Source organism: Xiphophorus hellerii, chromosome 4, assembly GCF_003331165.1.
Source record: "Xiphophorus hellerii strain 12219 chromosome 4, Xiphophorus_hellerii-4.1, whole genome shotgun sequence".
Lineage (NCBI taxonomy): Eukaryota > Metazoa > Chordata > Actinopteri > Cyprinodontiformes > Poeciliidae > Xiphophorus > Xiphophorus hellerii.
This window is the reverse complement of record NC_045675.1, coordinates 13,383,563-13,404,522: the sequence shown is the minus strand read 5'-3', so window position 1 is coordinate 13,404,522 and position 20,960 is coordinate 13,383,563. Positions and strand designations below refer to the sequence as shown.

Here is a 20,960-nt window from a genome sequence, read left to right as displayed (position 1 = left end):
CTGTGTTTCATTCCTTTCCTAGCCATAGCATCATGGTCTTGCTGCTGCTTATCCTCTCAAAGTATTTATCTTTTAGGCCGCTGCAAAAAGGGATTCAGTGTAAACAGCTTGCACTGAAACATGCATCACACTTTGCCCATATATGCACATATCAGACTTTTTGCAATTTGCATGAATAGATAGACAGATGTATTTTATTTCAGTCCAAATCACATTAAAAAAAAAGAAAGACAATCAATAAAAAAAGAAAATGAAAGGTACATACAAAAGGCCCCTAACCATTCAGGAGGCAGTCAAACCAATGCCTCCAAAGTACAGATGAGTGTCTTACTGCACTATATTTAAAGTTAGTCAATAATAGGAAGATCCTATTATTAGACTTGTTTAAACTGCAAATGAATTTAGAGATACATTTTCTTAAAACAACCATCAAAGAGTTGACACGAGCAGATTGTTACAGTTCACACTGTTACAGTTCACTGGCCCTTCTGGGCTTTTTTAACAAAAGTCTTCAGTCTACAGTGATGTACAATATGATCTAAACAAGTTCAGTTTCACTTCATCAGAATAGAATCCAAACTTACGGAGCAGGATATTTGCCTGAGCATATAACATTCAAACCTCATCAGCCAGATGGTTTGTCACCACATGACCTAGATATTTCACTTCATTTGAGACGTTCAATACGATCCCAGACAGCCTGAAAACAGTATGATACAGGTAAAGTTACGATTTTACAATAATTCATAACGATAATAACAATCTGATGGTTTCCATGCTCAGCTGCATCCTGACGTCATATTTCTGCTCTTAGACTTTTCTGTGACTTTCTCCTTCATTTGTTTAGCAAATGAGAGAGAGAGAGAGAATCCTAGGTTGATGGGAAAGTATGAAAGTCTTAGATTATCTCCAAAAGTCTGGTTATCAGTTCAGTCATCAAGGTTCTACAAGTCAATCATTTTCAAGTTTATGGTTAAGCTGTTGAAATCAGTTTGTCACTGTGTGAAACATCCTCATCTGGTTTCCATTTGGTCCATCGGGGTGTGTGTGTGTGTGTGTTGGGGTGTGTGTGTGTGTGTGTGTGTGGGTGTGGAGGGGTAGGAAACCTGTGCAGCAGGTAGCTTGCATCTGAAAATAAAAAGACATATTTTGAATAAATAACATTTATTTTTGGGTGAAAGCAAATATTTTCAGTTCAATATAATAAATGAGGCTCGAGTGGAATGTTGTTATTGGTTTTATTTTTGTTTTGTTTGTTTGTGCTCTTAACGTGGATGTATAAATCTTTTAAGCATAAATAAGGCCCCTAAAATTCAAACAATAAACTAGTGTTGGTATTCATACACAAATGACATCTGAGTAAAGAAGCAATTTAGACACTTTGCAGAAAAATGGTGTTCCATAATGTATTCTCCTTAGTTCTATGTAAAAAAAAATTCAATCATGTAACAGGTAAGCAGGAAGGAAATCTTTAACAAAAATATGGCAGGTGGATAGAAGAATAAGGCATACAGATCTATTCAATAAATTAGAATATTATTAAAAAGTTAATTTATTCAGAAACTGAGTTGACTAAGTGACACATATATCGCACAGACTGATGTTTTAAAACATTTATTTCTGTCAATTAGGATGATTTTCTTGAAAACGCAACATTTAAGATCACTACATTAGATCAAACCAACAAAAACCATTTTAATACTGTCGTCTTACAACCAACCAGGATGGGGATGTTTCAGAAAACTGAGGATTAATGCATTCCAAAAAAATACTTTGACGTTACACACAAATCAAGTTATCAGTGGGTAAAAGAAAACCTAATTAGGCTACATAAAGACACAAGTTCAGAGTCAGTAACTTACTCAGAGCCACGGTTACATCAGTGTCTGCATCAGAAAACTCGGCTTGCCCTAAATAAGAATTAAACCAAACTTTCTACAAAACCTGTTTGCTGGAGCTAAGATTGTTTAAGAATATGTAAACATCCTCTTCACAACACGAGACGAGATGTGAATTTGTCTGCGCTCCACTGAAGTACAAGACGGAGTGCCGTGAACATATGGTGCGATGCCTTCATTCTTGTATCCGTGCCTAATGAAAAACACACCATCCTGCTTGTCGTAAGCCAGACGCTTGTAAACTGTGATTCAACTTTCAGCCTGAATGAACAGAAAAGGCCTTTCCATCTGATTTCACTTTTTCATTCTGTCACTCTTTTAGCCTCCCATCCCTTCCCGCCCTCCTGTCTTAATTTGTTTTGCTAGCCTATCTCTCTCTCGCACACTTTCTCATTGTCTCTCAAACATTTTCCCACTCACTCCAGTCCATACTTTTCTCCCTCACTTGCTTTCAATTAGTTCTCTTGTTCATTTCTTATCACCTGGCCTTAATTCCTCCTTCTCTCTCCCTTTATCCTTTCAACTCCAAGTTCCCTTTTTAATTTTCCCCAGTTGATTTTCTGTGTTTGCTTGCTCAGCTCCAGTCTCTCATCTCCCTCCCTTTGCCTCATTATCTGTCTCTTCTTCTTATGTGTCAGTCTGTCTCCCTCCATTCATCTCTGTCCACCCACCTGTCTGGATTTACCATGTGCACATCATTGTGCTGTCATCCAGCCATCCATTTCTTGAGTCCTTTCTTTGTTAATTCTCTGCTGAGGAAGTTTGGTTTTAGAAAATCAAGCAAACCCTGCAAAGAATTTTAAATACGGTTGAGGGTATTTTGTCTAAAGTACAGTATGGGATTCTAGGCGGCACTGTGGTTCAGTAATTATCTCACTGTCATTTTATTGAGACAAAACCGATGGAGCTTTCTTGTTTCTTTTTCAGCATCCCTGATGGATTTCTTCCCCGTCTGAAGCAAGCCAGATAACCTCTCCCCTGATCAGTCTATGTTTGGCTCGTCTTTCACTTTGGATTACACTGCACTGTATAAGTGATTAGATAACATGCAAGGAAAGTTAAATTATTACATCTTTTGACATTTCTTAAGAAGTAAAATGTGTATTTATATTCCACCCCCTTAGAAACTCCCCTCTTACTAAATAAAGTCCATCATTTAATCTCAGTATGAATACAGCCGTTCTGTCGAGGCCTCAGCCATTTGTGAAATGACACTAGCATCAAAAAGACCTAAATTTGAAAGTGTCCATGGCAAGACTTGAAAATTGATGTCTACTAGTGCTTTGTACTGAGTCTGACTCAACTTCAGCTTTTTGCTAAGGACAAGTGAAAAGAAAATATCTGTCTAAATAGAAATGTACACCAGACTTTTTCAGATTTTGGTTTGTAGATCATTAAAAGTAAAAACATGCATGGTTTTGTTTTCACCAAACAATTATGGAGTACTTTGTGTTGGTGTATCACATTAAAGAACAATAAAATACACAGAGGTTTGTGGCTTTAATATGATGCAATGTTGGATTGTGTGACTGATGAACGGTAGATCTTTGATTAATATGTCTTTGCAATCAGACTGCTGAGGTTTTGCAATTTACAAAAAAATAAATTTTCATTGCAAAAACACTTCAAATGAGAGAAAAAAAGTCTTAAAATAACACACTGTGATTTTTATATAGTTAATTTGCATTTTACTGTATTAAATAAGCATATAATTACCTACAAGTTCTTTCTCTTAGATTTGTTAGTTCATCTTTAGGAAAGCATCCAATCCCTCACTTATTACATAGTCAAGGCATTAGTTGCACTTGTTTGAATGAGCTACTTGTAAAAAACACACTTGTTCACACACTAAATCAGACTCTGACCTGGATCTAAGAACCCCAGAGACAAAACTATACACCTGCAAAAGACCAGAATGGATAACAAGTCGAGGGACAAACAGCTTGGAGAGAAAGCAACAACTGTTGGTAAATTATTAGAAAATTAAAGAAACTCAGGATGACTGTCAGTCTGCTTCAGACTGGAGCTCTATCCTGTAACGTATCAATGATGATGAGAAATTTGAAGGATCCTGAAGAGAGCCGAGCCATCGTCTCAAAGCTTACCATTAGTCTCAGTCTTCACCACTCCCAACAAACTCAATAAGTGTTAAACAGCCCTGCTGATACTTGCAGTATCAGCAGGGCTGTTTTTTATGAACAGATGCACCTTTGTAATAAAAAATGTTAATCCTACTTAATTGCACATATCTTTGAATCTGAATAAGGTATTTTTAATAACTACACCATATTGTTTTTCTAATACTGTAAATTTGACCTTACTTTCTCTTTTTACCTCTCTTACTTCTCTATTCTTCTGAAGTGTGTAGCTGCAAATTTCAGTCTACTCAAACCTAAGGAGCTTTTTTTCTAGGTTACTTTCTATGTTGATCTTAAACTTGGATCACAATTGGCAGTGACAGGATACTGCAGTATGTCTTGGTTTTTGATCAGAGTTGCTCCAGATCATTCTGGTAAATTTTCTTTCCTCTATATAACAATTAACACGGCATAACAATTTGGTTCAGATTGTCCAATAGGACAATGCAGGACTCACTTCAGCCATTTTGGTAGATTATACTTTAAAACTGGTGGGAAGTACATTGGAATGAGGAACAGCAGCAGCACTGAAAACAGGGTTTTTTTTAGGTTTTATCTTTATTTTTCCAATTCAGAACATGAAAATGATGCCAGCCAAAGCTCAGCATTGTGGCCCCAGACTTTTTGGGAGGGATGGATCGTCTCGAATAACCAGAAGACAAAGGTAAGATCATCAGTCCAATTTCTTAAGGCCGAATAAATGTTAACGTTGTTTAGGAACAACAGAGAAATCATTTACAGTTACAGCTCTGGTCCATCACTATGCTTCCTTATGGGAAACACAGAAATTGGAGTTTCTGGTTCCTTTTCTATGCCTCTATCTAAGCTACACCCAAAAGAGGGCGTTCCCTTATGATGTCATTTCCTTAACCTTACGTGTGTGTAGATGTGTGTGTATTTGAGCATGCAAATAGCTAAAGGAAAAACAGAATAATTTATCCATAAAAGCATCTATGATGTTATAAAAATTAGTTCAATTTCCTGGAAACCAACAAGCTCAAATGAGCTTTAGTAATTCTGAAAATAAACAGTGATTGAATATTTTTACCGAAGAATGTCATAACTTTGCTTACAAAAAGTGAGTTTATTGCAGCTTGCGTTATTCACTTATTTGTCAGAGTATGTATGTATATATTGCAGGTTCTGTGTATAACTAAGGCTCTGTGTGGATTAGAGACAATTTGCAATTAAATCTTGTTGAAATTGTTCACTGCATAATCAAAGCAAAATATTTCTAGTTCCTGATAAAAACGTAAGGCAGAGAAAACTCAATAAAATAAGGTTCACTTCAACTACAACTCCATTTTTGTCTTTATAAGTGCAACAGGAAGCTGCAACAAGTAAAGGCAATAAAGATGGATGAGTTTAAATACCTCAGGTCAATCAAACATAGTAAGGGGCAGTGCATAAGGGAGGTAAGGAAGAGAGCTTAGTCAGGATGGAGTGGGTAGGTGGAAGAATGTCCGGGGTGAATTACGACAGGAAATTAGCTGCAAGCATGAGCAGGAAGGTTTTCAAGATGTTAGCAAGACCGGCGATGATTTATGGCTTAGGGATTTCGGTTGTGGCGAAGAGACAGGAGATGTTGCTGGAGGTGGCCGTCTCAGTTGGGTTCGATTTACAGTGGGAGGGACCAACATGGACAGGATCAGATATTACTTCATCAGAGGGACAGCTCAGGTTGATCAGTTTGGAAACAAAGTTAGAGAAGAAAGACAGAGGTGGTTTGGACATCTGCAGAGAAGGAGTAGCGGATAAAATGCATGCTGACTGCGGCACTGCCAGGAGGGAGGAGAGGAAAGCCACAGAAAAGAAGAATTTATCCAAAATGATATGTAGACTGTGAAAGGGACCAAAGTAAGGAAGAATGATGATCTGCTGAAACGCACACATTTCCTGCAGTCACATTCCACATTTTTACTATGCATAATCTCAAAAGTTTTGTGTGACTTTCAAACCAAGTGAACCCAGTTTTTTTTTTTTATAAACACTGAGATACTTTTCTTCCAGGATGAAATGGATTAATTTTCCAAATCTGAAAGATTATAAACCAAACAGTATGAAAACATTTGCATTTCCAAACTTTTGTTCTTCCCCCAATCACTAAAAGCTGCATTTTTCCTTATTGTGACATTTAGTCCTCACATGTGGTAGCTGCAGTCCTTTCTTTACCTCTGCCCTCTTCTGTCCATCATTCCTGCTCAAACTGTGTTCTTTTACCTATTCTTCCTTGCGTCCATCTTCCCCACCATTCTGGATAAAATAACATCGACTGGAAACCAAACAGAAGATGAGCTGTGATGTGCAACACAAATATCCAATTTGAATACATCACAAACACTGTGATCTCACTCGCTCCAAAGCTTCAAACCCCAAATAAAACCTAATTTTGGAGTTTGATAGGAACAAAAGAAAAACTTCACTCTAAAAACAAAGACATGAACAGAAAACAGGTGAGTAAGCAAACAGGGAAAAAAGAACCAAGAAGATGACAGGAGCTTTGGTATTGTTCTTCTTTGCAGCTTTTGCACATACGTGCACACACACAAACACATCCTCTGGACTCACTGCCACTTCCAGCATCTGTCACTGCAGGACACAAACATTATTTTAATGCAATTCTGTCCCAAGATGAGCAGAAAGTGGAATGTGTCACTTTGGGACTTAATAGAATTGCAAATGACAGTGAGAGTGGATGGAAACCGTCTGGGCTGCACTTAGTGTTTGTTCATGACTTGATCAGTGGAGTGCAGTGACAGAACAAACACCATTTTTTGTCATTCGCAGGACTTTTTGGACAATAAAATGCTTAGATCACATCCATATCTGGCCTGTGTGAAGAAACTGTCAATATTTTTGTCTCAGAGTAAAAAGGGGTAATTTAAGGCACACAAAGGCTAATATATTTATTACATATAGTATGTTCATGTAACCACTACTTAATTTAATTAGCAATAAATTCAGTAGGAAAGTTACTTTTGTTCTAGGGTCACACAGGAGGATGATAAGCATACAAGTTTTAACAACTCAAGTTTATTTTTCTTTCCCCCAAAAAAAATAATAATCCAGGTAACACTAATTTACCTTAATAAAATTAAGGTATAAAACTTAAATTGTCCACCCTTATATAAAAATACCAAATTAATATATAGAAAATTGAGGGTAGTTTTTGAAACAGTAGCTTTAAAGCTTATTTCAACAAAAGAAATTACATATTCCAGTTAGTCCTTCAATATAACAGTTCGGTCAGTCAGTTCAGTCAATGTGCACATAAGTTGTCGGTTATGAAAATGTTCATGAACAAATAGTTTGTGGAATTAAAAAAAAGATTTGGGGGCCCCCTTTTTGTTCAATAAGCTTATCTGTTGTCCACGCAAAATATCCAGCTCCAGCAGCTCCAGGACCTCCGTCTCTCCAGGCTTCAGTCCGAGTCACAAAGATGGCGGCGGAACCCTCCTGCTTCTGGAACCACTGGCTCGTTCAGGTATCGGTCGTCCAAAAAAAAAAAACAACCTGCATGCAGAGCGTTAACCGATCAGGCAGGTATACGGAAATCATAGAAATCTTTCAATTACTTCTCAGTGAAAATCAAATTAGCGTTTAAAATAAACCAAAAACGCTCAGTAATAAAGAAATTACTTAATAAACATCGCTTCATCATAAACAGTCTCATTTCACAGAGATAAGCTGTTTACAGAGCGACACTTTATACTGCGGTTGGTTTTTTTTCCAGTTCGAAAAAAAACTGAGCAACGTTTAGCTCCAGCTAGGTAGCCATTCTGCGTAAGTAAGCAGCTGAAAATAAAACAACAGACTCACCGGAGAACTCTCAGAACAGAATGTACATTATCCAGTTCAAAATAAACAGATTTCTCTCATATCACAGCAGCACTTATGCGTAGTAACTTCTCTACTTCTGCTGAAATGTGCTTAGTCTGCATAGTCTGCCATTTCTTTTTTTTTTTTTTCTTCCCTCTTCTTCTCGTACCGACACAGGAGAAATGTGGGTCTAGTGCCCTCTACAGGACATTCTAAGAACTAACAAACACATTAAACATACAGACAGATCAGCATAGTTTATGGGGGTTACATACAGATAATTCATAACTTATTGTATCAATAAATACACAGTCACACCTGCAAACATTTTTTCCCACTTTTACATTAAGTTCAACATTTAACTCAAGGTCCGATGTGATTAGAAAAAAAATCTAATCAATTAGAAGCTTGGTAATAAATTGATCAGGAATAGTCACATTTTTATTAAGTATCAGTAAATGACATAATAAAGATTTTACAAATGACAAATTCAAGGTTTATATTTTGATGATGTACAGAAATTGCTCCTTATGTTTAGTATAGAATGAAATGAGGTGGCTGTTCTTTCATGATGTGTCAAATACAAATATACAGATTCAGACGCTGCTACAGTCAAAATGTTTCGAATGCGACGTTTTACTTCAAGATAAGTTACACATCAGCAGCATTAGATATCATACTCTGATTAATCGTGCCACTATGTTGGGAGGAAATCCATATTTATATATTTTACAGAACAATGTCTCTTTTATGCAGAGTTTCCTGTTCAACCCATTTCCATATTAATCTTCCACCTATACTTTCCACATCAGAAATCCTCTTAGACAGCAGTACCTTTCTGTTCTCCTCTACCTAACAATAATTGGTTTGATTTTAAAGTCTTTTCATTTTCTCTTCTCCAAAGTCAGCTGGTTAGCTATGACAAAATGAACATGGTCATAAACCAGTTAAAGATATTGATATACAGTTTTGTATGGGAGCCGTTTACCTTTGCACAGTCATTAAAGCCACTGCCTTTAGTGGAAATGTGACTTTGAAACATCTACATGAAATATGTCTTTCTTAACATGAGTCACCAGATAGAGGGTTACATAACTAAAGAAAAGGTAGAAAAACTGGATTTTTTTTAAGTGTGCATGGTGACATTTTATGTCGATATATTTCATTCCACAACATATTGTGTTTTTTTTTTTTTCTTGGTCTTGGGTTTGGAAGAGCCTGCCTTGACTCCATGTCTGCCAAATCTTTATCACTCTTTTGCTGTTTTTTTTAATTTATCATGCAACTACTGTGCAAGGTAAGCTTATTAATTCAGTTTAGAGAGTGTGTATCAATGTGTGGTTGCATATAATAACTTAGATATCAGTTTATTGTGAGGGTTATTTGTTTAATCCCAAGAAGCAGTTTTGGTTGAGAGTAACTAACCGTCTCATCATTAAGTTTTGCATTTTGTGGTGCAATGTTCTAAATATTAGTCAAACTCTGAACAGTAAGCCTCACCCTAGCCTCTGCAGAACATTATCAAGCTGTAGGTCGTAACAATCACCAGACAGAGAACTAAAATTGAAAACTGACGTTGGACAGCCCTGCTTTATATGATTCAGATAATTTGTTTTAATCCCTGGACTCTGGAATGTTGGTAACAATCCTACATGTAAATAGCTAAAGATTGAGTAATCTTTCTCATTGTCTTCATATTGTTGGAATATGACCGTATGTGCTGATGCCTTTCCTATATACTGTACCGTTTCAACCTGTGTCTTACAGACAACAATCCTGTTGGATTTCGCTGCTTTTTATGATCAATAATTCAACTGGCTGCTCTTATGTTGAACTTTGTTTTTCATGTAAAGCTCCTCTATTTTACGCTCAGCCTTGTTCCACTTGATAGGTAACATAAAACCTTTATCACATGAATAATGCAGCGGTTTATGGTCTAAAATGCCACGGCTTAAAAATAAACCAGTTTGTTGTAAATTAACTAAAACCTAAGAGAGGAGGAGACCTTAAATTATTTCATTTACAAAACAGACCCATCATGAATGCCAATGAAAATCTTAATGCAAAACCAGCATCCTCCTCACCACAGCTCGCCTGCCTCATAAATATAGTTTTATTAGTCACTGCAAACATTGCAATCCCCCAAAACAGCCAGTCTGAAGTCTTTGGCAATTCTACATGACATGTAATTCACTTCAGAACGAGCAGCCTCCAGACCCTTTTTATAGCCTCAACATTTGTTGCTCACATTTCTCTCATTTTATTTCTCCTTGTTAAGCAAATAAGGAATACATTTCCCACCTTAGACTACGCTGGTGAGTGAGACGTGCTTCCAGAATGGAGAAACTGTCATGCAGCACTCATCCATTTATCATCAACTAATATTGCTATAAAACAAGGAGTCCAGGAAGAGCCTGTAATTATGTGCCTTCAGATTGGTGACACATAATTTCCCCCTCTTGTGGAATTTTTCACCAAAACCAGTTCCAGGATTTAACTGGAGTTGAAGTTTTTCGTCCCATCGTCTTAATTACTGCCTGTGGCTCTTCTAAAATCTCTGAGCACAATCTGAATGGGAGGAAAACCCCTTTCATTAATGTTGGTGAAGTTAGCTAAGCAATTAGATGCTTCAAATGTTCATGGCACATTTGTTTTGATTGCATTTTCAATTGGCAACTCAAAATCATCCACTGACCACAGGAACAATTCAATTTTACTTTGAGTGCATGATTAACACACAATTGCTGATGCCACCGGTTGCGTTTCACCAAAACAAACCACTTCACTGGGTTAGGGTAAACTGCTTCTGTCTGACTTCTGTCTGAAAAGACAATCAATCCTAAAGCATCTCTGCCAGTAATCAGGTGGAGAAAGCCATTTAAAAACAAGGTGGGGCTCCTATTTGCAGTTGTGCTCATACAAATCTGGAAAAAATTAAGAGTCCACTGCACTGGACCCCAATGAAAACCTCCTGGTTTTTCCACCAAAAATTGATTCCTGAACTCTTCCTGAGTTAAAACATTAGTGTTATCGTTCCTAAATTAATATGAACTTGTTTTCTTTTCATTATTTGAGGTCTGAAAGCTCTGCATCTTTTTTGTTATTTAGACCATTTCTCATTTTCTGCAAATGAATAAAAAAAAATTTCCTTGGAATTTCAGAGACACGTTGGCAGAAGAAACCCCAAGTATTCTTTTATCAGAGAGAAATCAAACACGGTAATCCGCATAGATATCTTGGATAGAAAATCCTGAATGCAAAAACTGAAAATGAAACAGAGGAAGGAGCAAATATTTATTAAAAAAATATAAATATATATTAAGTGACATAGTGATGTGGTAGAGGCCTGGATGAAAGTTAAGGACCAGCTTTGGTTTGGCACTGAAACCACCAAGGTACAAAAAAATGATTTTCTTAAAATCTGCCACAAGATCCCTACCAAGGAGAGATTGACATTTTTAGAGGGTTTTAGGAAAGTCTGTTTCCTCTGGTCTAGAAACTCTGCTAAGTTAGAAGACTTACATTTTCCTCCCTTTTCCACTACAGCTGTGGTAACAAAAAGATGGAAATTGATGATGAACCACACGCTGCCATTTTTCGTCAGAGAACAGTCTGAGACGCTGCCGTCACCTCCTCCAACAATCTTCTGATAAGACACAACATATTACTTTCATACCACATTTCTGCAGGAGGAACACGTGTTTGTCACAACAATGACTTCTTCCTCTGCACTGCAGTACAGGAGCTTTAACACAAACCTGTGACATGAAAAAAGAGCGGCGTGAAAACAAAAAGCTGTAATTGGACTGCAGAGTTTCAGCAGCTCCTGCTCGCTCTGAGAAGCAGGACAGAAACTCAACTGCAAATTGTTTCCATTTGTATCATCCCTGGAAGAGCGCCACAACTTTTTTCTTCCTATACTCCATATAAAAATTCAGAACAGATTCACCTACAAGAACTGGCTATCATTTTAACTAAAACCACGAAATGTTATTTGAGGAACTATATTGTCCTGACACAAAGCAAACTTATGCACTTTACCTTGTCAACATGCAAATGACGACAAGGTCATTTTAGAAAAGCAGATTTTCTAAAAATACATTTGATATATTGACGTGACACGAGAATGACAAAGCAGCCTTCTTTATGCACACTTCACTTAACAGTGATGCCAATTTATTCGTTTTTAACAACTGCTATTGTTTTTGTGACCCCATCGCCATGAAGGTTTAATCATTTGCAGCAGAGTTGAACACTGAAAGGAAACTGCGAGGGAACAAGAAGTTAACAAATCAAGGACACAGAAAAATGTCTTTAAGCTATTTTTGGATTTTTGTAATAATTAGATTCTTTTCACTTAAATCCCCCACATATTTAGCTGATCTGCGGAGAGGAAACTAACGGCTGAGCATTTTACCTTTTCCAAGCAATAAAAGGAAGGTGTGTTATTTTGGGTAATTACAAGCAGCAATTTTTTTCTATCTATTTAGATTTGGGTTAATTTACTTTGAAGCATGAGGTATTTCATTGTTTTGCCTGGAGGAAAAAAAGTTTCAGATTTATCTAATGCTGAGATTTGTTTAGCTCCTCTATCCTTTTGATTGGTTAAAAGAAAACATATCACTCTACTAAATCACACCTGCCACTAGTAATCCTGATCACTCATTGACTTGCTGTTTCACTCACATTGCCAGAGACAAGGACATAAAAAGTGGCAATAAAATGAGCAAGTGTTTATCTAATCCACTGTGTGAAGCAAATCTTACAGTTTTCTATCAGACTGCCTGCAGGGATATTTTGCTTTCCAGAAATCTTTCTTACTTCCAGTAACTACTTTGTTGAGTTTTGTTCCTACTGGAATTATGTTTAGCGTTCTCAGCGACAAAACAAAAACTCTCTCTTTAATTCCATTTTCTTAAGTAAGTAAGATTTTTTTTTTTAGATGTGGACAACTTATCTTTTGTTCAGATTTCAGTAGCCAGCACATTGTTCCATGCTTCAAGCTTGACACAAGAGGTCAGCAAACTGGTTTACAACTATCCAGTTCCAGAGGTTGGGTAACGTAGCTACAGCACCACCCAGGCAGAGCTATGTGTGCAAGACTCCATTACATTGATTAATCTTTTCTTACAGTGGCATAATGTCATTAATTTTATTATTTTTTTTAAATGGCCTGTCTTTAATTTAACCTCATATGTTAAAATCTTGAATTGTTTACAAAAAAAAGATGGTACCAGAAACATTTCCTTTAAAATAAATGTAACTGAAGGCAATTTTGAATGATTACGGTTTCTAAGCTGATCGTGTTTAATGCAGAAGTGTCCACTTCCTGTCATCCAGGTTGGTGTCCTGGTTGACTGGATATTTCTCTGGTTCAGCACATCTAATTTGAATAAATAGGTCACTGCAATGCCTCTGCAGGACTTAATACAAAGCAGTAATTTGACGTGTTTGAAACAGGTAGGTAGGATCGCTGCAGAATTGAACACATCATATACGTTTTCTTACCTTCACAATTTAAGAAACAGACTCAAAAAATTACTACTTCCCCCATCTAAAGCAAGGAGAACAATAAACTCAAAGTTTAAAACAACTGGTATTGTTATGAACACATCTCATCTTGCCTTGAAGCCCAGTGAGAAAGAAGAAGGGAGAGAAGATTAAAGAAATTCCCAAAGCAGTGAAGTCTTCAGTGAGGGATTATGCAACTGAATTCAATATGTATTTATTTGAAAGCTTTTTACACATCTTTACAGAAGACGGGGCAATAAATATGAAGGGTAAAGTGAAGAACAGAAGCAAGCAGATGCAGCCCGTACAGCTAAGAGCATGAATGTGCACCAGGACAGGGGTTGTGCATTTGTGGCCTGCTATGAAAGATTAGTGTGTTTTTGTTTGGGTTTTTGTTTTTTTAGTTTGTTTTACCCGTGTTACCGAAGGTGACTTTAAGTGATCATCCCTGGACCTTGGATTATTAATCTGCAAGCAAGTCCTGAGTAATATCCTCGGCGAGTCTTTTGTCAATAGTGATGGGCCGTGAATTAACTCTAAGGCAGTGCAGATGTAGGTCACAAGCCTGAGAGTCCATCTCTGCCTAACAAAACGATCATTGACCTGCTCATGTGAAGCAGACAGGGCGCAGTGTCCGGCTCAAGGACTCTCTGACTTACAGCCCAGGAGTGAGGGACTGAATCACCAATACTTTCATTACCAGATGCTCTGCCAGACCCTGTCAGTAGTGGGATTTAGTGCAACAGATTTTCTTTCATTTTTTGTTTTTTTTTCTGGTCAGAGTTGATACGGTTTCCTTGAATTGAAGGGTGTCTTTCCAGTTGAAAAAAAAAAGACATCTGAAATGTGACTTTCCACTTTAAAAAGACTGCAACAATCATAATTATAGCAAACTTGCTTTTAAATTTTCAGAAATTACAGGTTGCAAATCCAAACGACACAATAATTATAACACGATAAAAATTCATGTGTACATTTTTTACAAAACTGCGTTGGCCGTTCGCTCTCCTCCGTGGGCTCGGTGCCCTAAATAATGTAAATCAAAGACCTGACTTGTTCACAAAGTACAATACCAATCATGTCAGATTAATGCCACTTTCAGGACTCAAGTAGAAAGTATTTTTCATTTGAAAATACTTCATCTGCTGTTAAATTAATGCATTGGTCAGACTCCCCTGATATGATGGTTGGCAGTGCTTTGGTTTAGTTGTTTGCTATGTCAGTGAATAAATAAACAAACTGATGCTTTCAAATAATTTCTCTTTGTCCGGAAAAAGTGGTCTGCAGCAGCAATGATGCATTCCTTTACAAATTGTCCCTCTGCTTGAGGCCTGGGGATTTTTCTCTATTAATCCAGTCAAAGCAAGGCTTGCTTTTAATGTTTTCTTTGCCTCTCTGTGATCTTATAAACACTGATTGTTGTGCATCCTAATTCTGGATCGGTCTATAAACTCTTCCAGTTTGGGATGCTTACTCCTGTTGTGCCACGTCTGATTGAATTCCTTCATCTCGAAAATCAAATGTTTGCCTTTCACTTTGAAGAAAGAAGAGTCTCTTGTCTAATTCCAGTGGAAAATTGCAGCGTTCAGAATCCATGGCCGCCATATTGAATTGTGAGGATTGAGAAACAACCAACTTTCTCACTTTAATTTTGAATTTGGGTGATTTTTGTCTCCCTTTTTTTTCCAACTTGCAACGTGAAAATTACATCTGAGGAATATAGGAAGTTGTTAATGATTTGCATCATTTTAAAAGCTTTTTCCTGAAAATGTCCAAGTTGTGTTTTAGTGCATCAAAATCTCTGCTTGGTAGTAAAGCAATAGTGAACTGCACAGGATTGTCTGTTGTGAATTGGGAATAACTGATAACTAAAGTTACAACTAAAATCTGATGGATGATCCAATAAAAAATGAGTTTTATTTCTCTTAGAGATATAAAAAAAAAATCTGGCCAGTGCAAAGATATGAGATTCAGCCACATGTATTTTGGTGAAGAGGGTAAAATAATACCTGCTGCTTCATGCCAGCTGATCTTCAGCTTTGAACACCTTAATGTAGTTTTATTTTCTGCATGCTCAGTTTACTCACACTTCAAAAATATTCACTGTATCAGAAAACTGGGAATTGGTGGAACAATTTATTCAGTCCAATGTAGCTCAACACATAAATCTTTTCTCTCCGTATTCTGTAACTACCATAAGCTGTTAGGGGCAGATGGAGGCCATCAATAGGCCAACACACACACACACTCACACATTTATGGTCAGGTTAGAGTCACCTACACGTAATATTTATGTCCCTGAAATATGAAATGCAAACACCACACAGAGAGGCTCCAGCCAAGATTTGAACCAGCAACCCTCTAGCTGTGATGCAGCAGTACAAAAAGTACTGAAACTCCCTTTGGTATTAATTTACAATATTGTGTTTTAGAGAATTGAATGTTGACTTTCTTTGTGATTTTTGAACACATGCTCAGTTCTGCATCATTCACACCTTTGACCAGGAAGAGTTTAATATAATTATGTTGCAATAATAGAGAATTATAACTCTTGATTAACCAACTATAACATTATGCAACCAACAGATTTCACAGAGTTGTCATGAATTGTTTTGGTTCAGCACAGTCTGCCATCTGCACATATTCATTTCTCATTACCTAAGTCTACTTTATGAAAACTTACCAATCAGTCTGTAACACACTGTACAGTAAATACATTAGAAAATAGATTTCTGTAATGAATATTTCACACCTTTTTATTGCTGCTCAGTTATTTAAATATCGTGAATTGCATTGCATTCTCCCCCAAATTCTCTCCTATATTTGAGCTTTTGATGCTTCTTCAGTACAAAAAACTGACTTAACTCAAGCAAAGTTACCTGACATCAAAGTCCTTTCATTTCTGAAAGCAGCCACGTTCTGTTTCAGACCGTAAGCCGCCACGTTTTGCAAAAATGCAGTCCAACAGGGCTTTGATGAAGGGAAACTCTAATCAGTTCCCGGTTCTGTAGCTATTTCTGGCTGATTGGACGAGATTGTTGATTATTGCTCCACTTTACTAAGCACTATGTTAAAGACTGAGTGTCAACAAAGCCTCTCCATGTGACTCTACAACAGGGAGATACCTCAACTCAGAGCATATGGCTGTTGATTATGCTTTGGCACTCAGAGTTATTTGTGAGACCAAATCAAAGTCAAGGTTGGGTGCCCCACTACTGACCTTTTCTGGAGATCTGAGAGGCATCAGCTGTGCAGAGCAGCAACAAAGCCCTGAATAACATCACCAATGTGATGTGAGCCACAACTCAGATCAGAGATCATGCAGCAGAACTGTTGAGCCAAAATGACAGCAATATATATACAAACACATCTCTTTCCATCTCATTTTTTATGTGCTTACAGTGATTGTTTCACTATCTGCTGCAAAAATCAGAGATGTAATCCAGTATAATGCAGTTTCTTGTGTTGTTTTAACACAGAGATGAGTGTCAAACTCAGCCACTTGAAGGAGGAGGGAGAAGCTAATGCTACGATGACCGTATGGCCAGATCGTTGTATGCTGCCATTTGGCCGAGCGTCTTCATGAGAGTCTGCAAACTGTCAGTGACTTTCTTTTGATTCCACATAATAGAAACACATTAACATGCAGACTCATGGTGAAACACACTCTTGAAGATTAAATTGACAAACAGTAATTACAGAAAAAATATCCTATGCTCAATCCATCTCTGTGCTCAGTCACACAACCAAAATAAAAAATAATAATTCAAGCATAGAAACATGCTGAAGTTGAAGCCTTATAGTGACACCCAGTGGTGATCGACAATGGCAGACAGATTGCTGTTGGCCTGGTGGTTTTAAAAGATTTTAATTCCCACATATTTTGCTGCCAAATAGCTAAATGCTTCTTTTATGTGTCTAATATTTCTTTGTTATGTTCCTGTACCTTCAGTATCTCTGATCATTGGTCATCTGCAGTGTGCCAGGTTTTCTGCAAAGATCCTTTTGCAAACCACTTTGTTAGAGCAGAAATACTATTTTCTGTCTCTTATGTTTGTTTTGGACATTTTTCATACATTTTGGGGGGCAATTTATAAACTTCCAGGTGTTTAAAGTTTGTTAGAGTTTCACGTTTTGCCACAAACAACCTCAGTGTTCAATGTTTTTCACCCGGACTGAGTTGAATAACACAAAGTAGCACATAGTTTGGAGGTGGGAAGAAAGTGGTCAGGATTTCCCAACTGTGTTTGTACAAGTAAAATTCTGAAAAAATGTAGCTTGCATGTGCTTTCTACCCCTCCAATGCGACAATTTTCAGAGTCATGTCATCTGTGGACTTCAATTTTCCTGCCTTTTCTTGTCTTGCCTCAGGTTCCCAATTAGGTTTTAGCTCCTGACTTTAGCTGATGAAAGTTTTAATCCAAACCTCCTGCTACAGCAGTGTCTTTAAAGTGTCATTGGGATGCAGGAAGGCAAACCTCCAGACCAGCCTCCAGTGCTTTTTCTTCCTCTTTCAGGTGTCCTAAGATTGTCCTGCATTGTTTATGGACAGGGATGAACAGTGATAGGAAAAACACCCCAACAGCAAGATGCACCAAAACATGGTGTCATGGTGAGGGTGGTACTCAGTTGCATGTTGGCCAGATAATGTGGCTCTCATCTCACTAAAACACATTATTCCACATGTTTGCATACCCCCTACATTGCTTATCTTAAACATTTTTCTCTGTTTTTTTTCCCTATCTTTTAAATAAATCTCATCTGTTTTGTAAATCTTAAAATAAAGATCCAAATTGCTCAAGTAAACAACTAATAGCTGTCCTTTCGACACATTTTCTCAGCTGAGATGTGGATTTCTGCAGCTCATCCAGAGATGCTTGTAGTTCGCAGCAGCTTTTGTGAATAATTCTCTCTTTACGCATTATTCACCTGACTTCAGGTCTGGAGTCAGGTCTTGGTAGATTTACCAAACTCAACCTGTTTTAAACCAACTTTATCAGTGGCCTTTACAAAATGAAAACCAGTTATGGGGGCGATACTGGGAGCAGGAGGACCTGCTGGGTCGGCTGAGGAACCCATTATAACTGCTTGCAGTTCTAGTTTTTTTAGGCGCTTCATTATCTTGGTCACTTTAAAAGATTCTGCCTCCATCAAATCAAAAAGATATATAAAAAAACAGCTGCAAATACTGACACAGTGGTGTCAAAAAATGTCCCATCCTTCCTGATTTCCTATTTTTTTATGTTTGTCACACTTAAGTGTTTCAGAACATCAAACCAGTTTAAATATTACATAAAGATGTTCATTATTAAAGGTGAAAAAAATCCAAACCAACATGGCCCTGTGTGAAAAGTTAGTGTGCAACTAAGCCTAATCATTGGTCAGGTCACCCTGCACTGCAATAACTGCAATCAAGTGTTGGCAATAACTTGAAATCAATCTTTTATAGCGCAGTGGAGGAATTTTGGCCCTTTCGCCTTTGCCAAATCTTTGTAGCATATTATTCCACACCTGAAGGTTTGAGGTTGTTTTTCTGAAATGCAGTGGTACTTTGACACCAGATGTAATGGGACACACTCCTTCCAAAGAGTTAAAATGTTGTCACATCAGCCCACAGAATCTTTTCCCAAAGTTTTGTGGATCATCAAGATGCTGCTGGAAAAATTGAGATGAGCCTTAATGTTCTCCTTTTGTATTTGAATTCTGTCATGCAGGCCATTTTTCTTTCTAATGGTGAAGGCGTGAACTTTGACCTTAACTGAGGTAAGTGAGGTCTGCAGTTCTTTGGATGTTGTTTTTGAGTCTCCTGTGATGTTTTGGTTGAGTCGTTACTGAGCTCTTGGAGTAATTTTGGTTCACCAGCCCGTTCCTGGGAAGCCTCGCCACCAATTTCGTTTTTAAGTGATGTCTGGATTGAGAACAAGTGTTGTGTGTGTGTGGCTAGACGGTGAACTCAGGTGTGAAAAATCAGAGTTAGGTTCTGTTTTAATGACGTGTAGGTTTGTTTTTTCAACTTTTCATGTAGGTTTGTTTCCCCTAATAATAAACAACTTCATTTAAAAAATCTATTTTGTGTTCACTTGAGTAATCTTTAACTAACATTTAAATTAGTTTGATGTTAAGTGTGACAAATACGCAAAAAACTGGAAATCAGAAAGAGGCCAAGCACCTCTGTTATAACTTCAGGTGTTACTTGTACATCTTAATTAACCCTCCTGTTATGTTGCGAGTCAAATTGACCCGTTTTAAAGTTTAAAATTTTTTTAAATAGTTTGAAGTATTTTTTTTGTATGAAACATTTTCTGTTTCTCTTAATAGGTGCACTCTACATATAAATTTAAAATGTATTCATTTTACACATTTGTACCAACCCCTAGGTCTACTTTTTACGGGTCAATTTGACCCGGCAGTCAATTTGAAGTGCAAAAAATATTTTAAAATGTCCAATTCTATATGTTTCCTTGCAGCTATGAACCATATTTCACCACACACACACAAACACAACACACCACACGCATACATGCACACCCCAACACACACAAGCCCACTTTCTCACTATTCTCTTTACTTCACTAGGAAACTGCGAGAAAGCAGGTGTTCATACAACTTTTGACTGGAATTTTTTCTGTTCCCGTGGACAAACTCCACCCACACTGAGTGACATTCTGCAGAAGTGGAGGAAAACATAAATACTCTCTGTAGGATTCATTTGTCTTGATTTTAATCAGCGGGTCAATTTGACCCTGAACAGTTTGTGTGTCTCAAGTTCAATTATAAAGATCACCCATTGAAAAACAAAATCAAAATGTTATATAAAAAAATTTACCAAAGATCAATTTCAAGGAAATTATAGTTTTTTTGTGTCTAGGTTTTTTTCAGTGGACATTAAAAATATAAATTCCATATTTTGTGTCCAAATGAGTAAAGGAGTAGGTTGTGGTCATTGATCCTTAATTTCTTAGAAATAAAAAAACATAATTGCACAAATATTGATTGAAATGGTTAGTATTGAAGTTAATAATCAGATACAAAACTGTTTTGGAGGAATGTTTTGGTTTCTGACACTATAGCATGATTAAACACTCCCAGGGGTCAAATTGACCCACAAACATTATTGCTGTACCTCAGAAACAAACATAACAGGAGGGTTAATGAAGTTTTTATGTAGCATAGCCATGAAAAACCAGCCTCACAAATTAAATATCAGCCTGTTTCATAAAACCGAAAGCTACATTTGGGACTCACTATGGATCTAAAGTTTATCTTTTTCCGTGCTTCTGTGTAAATGACCCTTGGACCATCTTACAGCCCTCATAAAAACTGCTGAGATAGCCTGAAGTTATTTATTACTGAAAAACTTTGATATGTCTGCTTCTCACACAGAGACACATGCATACACACGCACAAAATCATGGGTGTGATTGGGTACTTATGGTAAGTCTTGCTCATGGTGAACTGCCAATACCTTTCCCTACACACGCACTTCCTGGGACGCTTATCTTTCATAAACTCTGATTAAGGTGAACACACCTGAGAGGGCTGGAGATGACTGTCTTTATGGGTGTTTCTTTTATAAGCATTAGAGATAACAGGG

General features: G+C 37.2%; 1 long non-coding RNA gene across 1 annotated transcript; it reads right to left on the bottom strand.

Annotated features, from left to right (window-relative positions):
* Positions 1-7,208: 7,208 nt before the first annotated feature.
* Positions 7,209-7,992, bottom strand: LOC116718965 (uncharacterized). The gene is made up of 2 exons (XR_004339039.1): positions 7,856-7,992; positions 7,209-7,549 (listed from the first exon to the last, which is right to left on the bottom strand). It is a non-coding gene; the product is annotated as an uncharacterized LOC116718965 (long non-coding RNA).
* Positions 7,993-20,960: the final 12,968 nt, after the last annotated feature.